This window comes from Ailuropoda melanoleuca, chromosome 10 (genome assembly GCF_002007445.2).
Source record: "Ailuropoda melanoleuca isolate Jingjing chromosome 10, ASM200744v2, whole genome shotgun sequence".
Classification (NCBI taxonomy): Eukaryota; Metazoa; Chordata; class Mammalia; order Carnivora; family Ursidae; genus Ailuropoda; species Ailuropoda melanoleuca.
In genome coordinates, this window is record NC_048227.1 from 4,172,359 (window position 1) to 4,181,852 (window position 9,494).

Consider the following 9,494-nt stretch of genomic DNA (forward strand, 5'->3'; position numbering starts at 1 on the left):
TGGTGCAGCTTCGGGGCGCCCCTGGCCCGGCCCAAGTTGTGGTTCATTAGCACTCTATTAGAGGACACTCACCTAATGAGGAGGCCCCAATCCGCGCCCCGCCCAGCGGACCCAAAAGAGGCCTACTGTCCAAGGGCGCACAAACTCCACGCCCCCCTCTGCCCCTCGAACCCCTCCTCCTGGAGCCTGGAATGGTGAAGGCAGGGATGGGGGGGTGGAGTTTGTGCGCCCTTGGACAGTAGGCTGGGACCCCAAAGGACCAGATGCGGCCGTGGGAGCCACCCTCGTTAACTTAAGGGTAAACCCGACTCGCTTCCTCTGTGAGCAAGGCCCGTGGGTCAGGCCCCTCCCCGCAGCCCCCAACCTCTGCCCTCCCCAGGCCCCCACCGCAGGAGCGATGTGCAGAGGCCTCCCTGAACAGGCCAAGCTGACCTCTGCCTGGATCAGGGGTCTCCTCCTCAGGGAGGACTTACCTGACCATCCTGATATTCCATCACTTTGCTGCACTGTCCAAACCTGGAGAGTCACCGTTAAAATAGGGTTACTCCAATTCTCTTGAAAAATCCAAAGACCTGGCTTTGGAGAGCTGTTCCTGGGCTAGTGTATGGGCATGACTCACTGGAGGCGGCCACAGCCCTAGAGCGGTCATAGTTCTCTTCTCTCCTTACCATCTCCATCCTGGCCTGGCCGCCCCTCCTTATTACCTTTTTGGATACTTCCTGGCCCCACAGCCTGTGGAGTTTAGGACCTCTCCTCGAGCCCTCTGAAAAGCTTGCACTCTGGCTGGCAGCTTCACCCCCAGACTAGAAGCTCCAGATGGCCAAGGACCTCCCCTGCCTTATCAGAGGGACAAATGCAGCAAGAGCCTAGCTTTGGAGGCAGAAAAATCTAGATTTGCAATGGCCTCTTACAGTTGGGTCATGAGGCAGATTATTCCCTTGCATCTGTGGAATAGGGACAGCACTCCTCTAGCCAGGACTTTAAGGATTAGTGAGCATCCCCCCCCCCGCCCCGCCCCGCCGCCAGACGTGCACCTTCCCTCCCCTGGGAGGGCTGGGAGCAGAGCTGTCTCTGCCTCCTCTTTCCTCCAGGGAGACCTCACGCCCAGAGGATCCAGAGGACCCACTCACTCCTTGAATCTTTCAGCGCTCTCTCAGCTGGCTTCTTTCCAAGAGCATTTGCTCATTCCCGGCTCTCCCATCTTAAAAACATGCAACCCCTTCTCTCTGCTGCCCTCGGTGGCCAAACTTCCTGGAAAGAAGCCCCATAGCAGTTCTGTCCAAGTCTCAGTCTACCTGTCTCTCCTTCCTCCTTCCCTTTCTCCAACTTGGCCTCGGCCCCATCACTCCACCAAACAGCTCCCTCCAATGTCACTAGTGACCTCCACGTCACTCAATCTCATGCTAGTCCACCGCTAGGCAGCTTTGGACAGTTCTCTGGCGGTCCATAAGAAGGACCACCCTTGGTTCCCCCTTCCTCTCGGTCTGCCTCTTCTGGACTCCTTTGCAGGTATGTTGCTCACCTTTATTTACATCATTGTGTCTTCCCAAATTAACTGTTCTATCCTGAAGGCTATCTCTCCTGTCCATGACCATGACTGAGCACCTCACAAACGACAGCCACTCCTTTTCTTCCTCTTTCTCCCTTTAATTTTTTTTTTTTTTTAAGAAAGAGCGAGAGCGAGCAGAGGGGATGGGGAGGGGCAAAGGGAGAGGGACAGAGAGAATCCCGATGTGGGACTCGATCTCACGATGCTAACTAACATCATGACCTGAGCTGAAATCAAGTGTCAGACGCTCAACTGACTAAGCCACCCAGGAGACCCTCTCCCTTTAATTTTTTGGTCCAGGCTATACACTACTGAATCGAATAAGTCAAATTGTTCTACGAGGCTTAAGAAACAACAAAAATCTCTCCTCACTTCTGAGTCCCCTCCTGTTTCTTCTGGTATCTTTTTTGCCATGTTTCTAAATAATATATTTATAATGCTATTATTTGGTCTTTCCATTTTAGGTAGTATCTACGGACATCCCACTCTGGAAGATGCAGATTTAACCCTTTAAGCCACACATACATATGTCTCCTTCCTCCCTACAATAATCTGTCTGGTCTTTATCTAGTGTCCTGGGATAGAGCGTCTATACCCTTGGAATTTCTCCAGTGATAGGAATGTCTTTGTTATTCAGGGGGTGAGGGGGCTGGATTAGCTTCAGGATGGGAGCTGGTCATACCAGAAAGACCAACCCTGTCATTACAGGGCTGGGGCTCTAAGCTGGGTGATATCAACCCAACCATGGAGGTCAGTCATATGGCCAGTGATTTGATCGATCACGCCTACGCAATGAAACACCAATAAAAACTACGGGCACCAAGATTCGGGTGAGGTTCCTGGTTGGTGATAGACTCTCTGTGTCCAGAAAGAAGACATGGAAGCTCTACATTCAGGACTCTTCCTAGACCTTAGAGCTCTTCAGGGACCATTGTTGGTCCTGTTTTGTAGCTTTTGTGGTAAAACTGTAATCGTACTTGAATTGCACTTGAATTCTGTGAGTTCATCTAGTTAGTGATCTGACCTGAGTAGGTCAAAGGAATCCGTGAATTTGTGGCCAGTTGGTCAGAAGTGCCAGGGGCCTGGGGACTCCCAAACTTGCAGCTGGTGTCTACCATGAGGACAGATAAGTGATGCCCTTATCTCGTGGAGTCTGTGCCATCTCTGTGGTCAGCTGCAGAAGTGCAGGACGGGACCACACCTCTCCACAGTTTTATCACAGTCAGGGGTCGATCCATACGTACTGTTCCCATAAGTACATCTCTGTAGATATTTTTCACTGTGGAGCCCAGTAAAAGGATTTGTATTAGTTCTTCCTAGAATTAATCTCTCCTCCTCCTCTTTCTCTTTTTTCTTTTTAAAATTTGCTTTGATTCAGTCTTAGAATCTCCTGAAAAGTCTCTCTGCATCCTCCTTTGGCTCTCTACATGCCCGTGAACCCAAATTTCCACCTGGTCAAACGTGTCAGAAAATCTATTTGTTTCATTTTGTTTCCAGAGATCCCTTCTGGAGCCTGCCTTTGGATCCAAATTGGGCAGTTTGCCCTCGGGAGTGCTCTGTCGGCCTGGGAGTCTGATGTCATCATCTGGGACTCTGTGTCTCTTGATCTCTCTCGTGCATTAATCTGTTTCCTCACACCGCGTCTCTCTCCTTCGTAAGTCCTAATAGAGACACTTAGCACTCACCAAATATTCCAAGCGTTCCCCTACATTTCCAAGTCTTACATGCAGTTCAACGGGGGTTCAGTGATTAATTTGGCCAGGGGACTATGAAGGGAAGTGACCTGGCCTATGTCTAAGCCAAAGCACTTAAGAGCTGGTGGGCCACCTTCCTCTCATGCCTCTGTGGTGTGGCCTTGGAGGCCATGTGCTCCCAATGGAGCAACCAGAAGACAGTGGAACATCAGCTTGAGCTGTCCGTGCAGTCAGGAAAACACCAGAATGTATAAGTAATTAAGAGAACATTTAATACGGGAAAATGGTCCCATGTTAAAAGGGCTGGAGCACAGGGGACAATGGGACTACCCAGAGATTAGGACCTCTAGGGCTAGAGGGGCGAGAGGAGAAAATGGTATTACAGAGAGACACATTTGCTGTATCAACGAGGCAGGGGTAGGCAAAACTGTTGGAACTGGGGTATGTGAGCAAGAAGCAACCAGCTCAGACTCTCCAGCCAGTGATGGCTCTGCCAGAAACAGGAAAGGTCTTTGCTTCCATCCTGACTTCTGATCCCCCCTTGGTGCTTCCCATTAGCAGAATCTAGCCAAATCTAGCCAGAGGCCAGCTGGCAAGGGAGCCCAGGGAAATATCATTTCCCATCTTCCAGCCTCCCGCAATTGAGCATATGGAAGGATAGGGATTGAGTCAAGAGGCAACAGGCAAAGAGCCGGTACATTTGTGCCTCTGGAGAGCCAGCCTCCTGCCAGGGTGGGAACTGCAGACATTTACGAGCTAAGGCACGGATGGGAATGCTGTGCCACTGACGTTGATCATCCCGACCTTCCTTCTGGGGGGCACACTCTTTAGTGGTCTTCCTGAGAAAGAGTATATGGCAAATAAAATCCAGGGAGCCGTCACGTCTAAAAAGTTTTTTTTCAGGGCACCTGGATGGCTCAGTCGGTTAAAATGTGTCTGCCTTTGGCTCAAGCCATGATTCCAGAGTCCCAAGATCGAGCCCCACGTTGGACTCCCCGCTCAGTGGGGAGTCTGCTTCTCCCTCTGCCTCTGCCCCTCCCCCTGCTTGTGCTCTCTCCCTCTCTCAAATAAATAAATAAAATCTTTTAAAAAAAGTTTTTATTCTTACATATGACTGAGCACGAATTCTAGAATGCCAATGTTTTCTCCTCTGATTTTAAAGACATCCTTTCATTGTCTTTTGGCCCCCAGTGTGGCTATGAAGGATGTCCTGTGCCATTTTGATACCAGATCCTCTCTGTGTGGCTGGTATTTTTCTCTCTGGAAGCTTGTAAATCTTTTTTTTTTTTTAACCTGTATTCTGAGGTTCCACGACGACAGATATGCAGGCAGCCACTTCAATCAGGAGACTCATGCTTTTCTGTTCTGAGAAATGAATTTCAGTTATTTGATAGTGCCCCCTTCCATTTTCTCTTTTCTGCTTTCCTGGGATTTTGATTATTCGGGTGTTGGACCTTCTGTTCTGATCCTCTAATGTCATTGTACTTTCTCTTTCATTTTTATCACTTAATCTCTTGGTTACACTTTCCTTTTTTAAAAAAGATGTTATTTATTTACTTATTCATTTATTTGAGACAGAGAGAGAAAGAGCAAGGAGAGGAGCAGAGCGAGGAGGACAAGCTGACTCCACGCTGAGCAAGGAGCCCAACGCGGGTCTAAATCCCACGACCCTGAGATCATGTCCTGAGCAGAAATCAAGAGTCTGATGCCCAAATGATGGGGACACCCAGGCGCCCCTCTTGGTTACACTTGCTAGAAGAGTTTCTCATCACTGTCCTCTAAACTTTCTGCTTTCGTTTCTGCAAGCCTGTCTTTAATTTCCAGAGCTTTCTTATTCTCAGACTCGGTTTTTTTCTTATACGTGCTCTTGTGGCATGATTGCAATGTTTGCTCCTGTCTCACTGAAGACAGTTAACTTTGTTTCTGCTTCCTCTATCATCATTGTTTGCTCTAGTTAATTTTTTATTTTAAAACAGTTCTTGCTTCATTTCTCCTGCCAGAGGATGTCCTACGATGCCGGGTGATGCTGGGCTGTCCGGTGACGTGTGTGGAGTGAGTTGTTCTACGAGCAAGAGAGGGACTGTGCTGTGCGGAGGGGTGTCCTCCGACATTTGGTAGTATTTTCTCTCGGGCCACTCAGTTTCTCTAGAAAGGACACGTTTGATCCCCTGCCTGGGGAAGTAAATTGGCCCTGAGCATTCTAGAAGCCAAATGGTGAGTAAAAAGACTGGGAAGAGAGTTCTCACATTTTGGAAAGCAGATTTCACTAAACCCCATGGTTTCAAGAAGAATTCTCCCTGCCTCTGACTCTGCCCAGTGTTCCCAAAGTCAGAGCCTGTTTGGTACCAGGCTTTTGCCAGAGTAGATGCGAAGTGGGAGGGAAGGTGTGCGGACCCACTGGCCCCTTGTGACACTTTGTAGCAGTCTTTCAGTTTTCATCCACACTGGGAGCCTTTCATTCTGCAGGCTTTCTGGGGGGAAACTGGGTTGTTTCTTGTTGTCTTCCCCCTCTGATAGTTTAGTTTAAAACTTTCTCTACTCTGCTAAGTCAGATCCACCAGTTCATCTGTGTTCCACTTTCTAAAGTCTTGTGCTTTTGATTTTTCCTTGCTGAGAGAGACAGACAAGAGACAGTGAACAATAGAGACAGAGAGGGACAGACATGGGCCAGGAGTGGGGGCCCTACTGGGGAGAGGAGTGTGACGGACTTGTGCCCTGATGGTGGCTTGGAGCTGCAGGAAGTTTCATCTTTCCACTGGGGATGATGGAGGAGGTTTGGAATATGATCCAGGGAAGAATGACAGGCTGGGGAGAAGTACAGATGGCCTGGAAAGCGTCTAGGGCATGCATAGAGGTGGGCCAGGGGGGCAAATGTCAGGCCTTGCTTCCTCAGGTCAAACGCCCAGTGTTCTCTCTCAGAGCATAGGAACCCATAGCACTTGCTTGATTCCGATTTTACAATCTGATTGGGGTCTGCCTCCCTCCCACGACTGCCACCTGCAAGGACAAGGAGTTGGTCTAGGTTGGTCACCCTTGTTTCCCGAGTACCTACTACAGTAGGCACTCTGTAAGTATTTGTTGAATGAATTAATAAAATAATCAGACTGGGGGTGCTTTTTACACCTACTAATGTCGCAAAGACAACTCAGGATAATAATCCAAGCTTCACCTCTCCTCTACAAAGGTGCGGCATCTGACCCGAGATGGGCACATCATTCTCTTCCTCTCCCGGGGATCTGGAGAAGAGGCTCACTGGACCCAAAGTTGACTGGGTGGAATGCGCCCACGGAGGTGTCTTACACAGAGAGAGTCTCCCCCTGAGTTCCCATTGCTGAGAATCCCAGAGCTCCGGTCCCCACCCTTCCTCTGATGGGCCCTTGCCTGCTTCCACGAAAACCCTTTTTCCTGCCGAATTCACTCAAGGTTGGTCTCTGCAAACAGAGAACCCTCACAAACACAGAAATTGGTACTAGAAGTGGCATTCAGGCCCAGATACCCCAGAAAAATGTGGGATTTGAAACTGGCTATTGGGCCAAGATGAGGACAAGGCAAGGAGACTCCCACGTGTGTTCAGGGCCAGCGTGTTCTGTTAAAACAACTCATCCGGATGCCAGCGAGGGCCGCCTGAGACCATGGGTCCTCCGACATTGAGGCCCTGGAGGATCACCTGAAGGGAACAGGGATGCCAGAACCATAGCTTTGGATGGGTCCATCTAACAGCATTAATTCCCTCCCAGTAAGATCTCAGCATTCCTTTCCTGAGGCCCAGATTGAACTGGAGGCCTTTGTGGGGCTGCTCTGAGAGCATCGCAACGCACTGGTAGCCACAGCCCGAGATCTGAGTCTCAGGTCGATTTCTGGGTCACCAGAAGGGAGCTCCACTTGGACTCTGTTCGAGCTTCCTGGGGTTGCCATGACAACGTACCACACACAGGGCGGACACCACGGAAATGAGTGTTGGACAGTTCCAGAGGTGTTCAGGGTGTTGGAGGGGTTGATTCCTTCTGAGGCTGTGAGGGAGGGTCTGCTCCTTGTCTCTCTCCCAGCTTCTGGTGCTCCCGTCAATCTGTGGCATTTCTTGGCTTGCAGAAGCATCACCCCGATCTCTGTCTTCATCGTCACTCAACAGGTGTTCTCCCTGTGCGTGCCTGTGTCCAAGTACCCCCTGTCATATTGGATTGGGGCCCATCCTAATGACCTCATCTTAACCAATGACATCTGCAATGACCCTATTTCCAAACAAAGTCCTGAGGGGCTAGAACTTGAGTCATATCAATGGGGAGCAGGGACGGTAGGAGGGGAAGGAACCGTGAGGAAACTCATCCACAAGGAGCACAGTGTGGCTTCTTGGCTCAGGCTGAACGGGAGGATTAAGTGATGATGGGAGCCTGTGTTTTTCTGCTGGTTTGCCCCCAGGCTGTGGTGCCACAGTTTCCAGGGGAGCCATGCCCACCTGAACCAAATATAGCTCTGTGCCTAGGGGCACTGCCCTTGGCCTGGACTGACGACAGCATATGGAGATTTTGGGGCTGGAACACATTCTGTCCCTGCCCCAGATCCCCCCCTACTACCTCTCCCAAAGGGGCTCAGAGGACTCACCCTTGATTTGAGAAATGGGCTGGCGACAGGATCACTAGAAAAGCTCCTTATCAGCCAGGCATGGTGCCTCCAGGCCATGGAAACGAACTTCCTAGTCTGAGCAGGGATGGAAGGATATTCTACAGGCCGTGGCCAGGAGGCAGCACGAAATTTCCAGAAGCAAAGCGGGGATGCTTCCTACATTAGGTATTGTGTGGGTGGTATGGAAATCGGTTCTCAGGCAATGGTCTGATGCTCAAATCAGTGGCTACGTCTACGAAACCAGTGGGCAGCCCAGAAAGAAAATACCTAGTGTGTGTAAGCTGACCTTCCTGGTTCTGGAGAACCGCAGCTTGAGCCAGGCCTCCATGCTGGCTGCTGTGACCTGTCACCCGTGCCTGGACCGCAGCGTTGCATTCATCGCCGAGGACACAGCCTAGGTAGGCCTGGTGGCAGAGAAAGGCTCTGTTGCAGGTTTGGTTTGCTAGGATGCTGACTCTGGGGTGGAGATTTGGCAGAAGGCCTGCCACAGCCTCATTACAGAGGGCTGGGAACAGGACGGGAGAAGGGGAGGAAGCAGGACCAGGTGGAGGAGACTCGAGACTGTTGTGGCGTCTCGGGGAAGGCCACCGGCAACCCAGTGGGGACCTCTGAAGCTAAGAGGGTTTTCAGAGTTGTCACAAGCTGGGGGCATGAGAGCCAGGTCTTTGTGAACCTGCATCAGTCATTAGAGACAGGATCGCCCAGGGCGGGGGTGTGACCTGGGGCAAGGTGTTGCCCTTTAGCAAATTCAAGTCTGCAGATGGCTAGTAGCTAGGGGCTGTCTGGCAGCAACATACACAGCAGCTCAGGGGGACACATCCTTCAACCCCGAAGGGGGGAGGAGTATCTGGAGAGTGCATCTTGACATCCACTATGAGCTTTTGCCATCCCATCCCCAGCCTGGGGTTCCCCACCCAGACCCTAGGTCAAGGCCACTAGAGAGTGGATTCAGGACTCAGCAGTCAATCAATCCACACCAAGCTGGGTCATCAAGGCAACAGGCAATCAAGGGGGTATTGGGACCTCAAGAGCGGCCCAGCCTGCGGAACCCTGTGGCTACGGCCAATGTACAATTATGTCTCCCGACATGACATTAATTAGCAATCGACCTAGGTTTCATAAGATCGTATGGCCATAAAAACCCCAAGCCTGGTGCATACGGATCTGGGATTAGTTCTCTGCCTCTCAGATAATCCCCAGGCCTGAGGAAGGAGCAAATGGCATCTGTGGGAAAGGTTTCTAAGGAGATAAAAGGGGACTCATCTCCTTCATCTGCTGATTACAACTGAAAACTGGAAAAACCCAAAATGCAATGACCTAAAGGCTATGAAAAGTAAATAGTAGTAGGCAGATTGGGAAAGTCAGAACACACGAGAAGCCAGTACAGCAGACGTGGCTTTCTGTTTGTTTATCGCCTTTATCTCCTGGCCTTGGGCGGAGGCCAGTTGAATTAGGGACGTGCATAGCAGGTGGAGACAGTAAAACCTTCAAGAGAAACTAGTGTTTATGGCCAGAAGACCGGGACAGTTGTCCCTGTGAGCAGGAGAGGGGGTGGAGAATCTCCACATTTTTCTTCTTCTTCTCCCCAGTCCTACCCTGAGCCCAGGGCCATTTGTGGAACCTCATTGTTA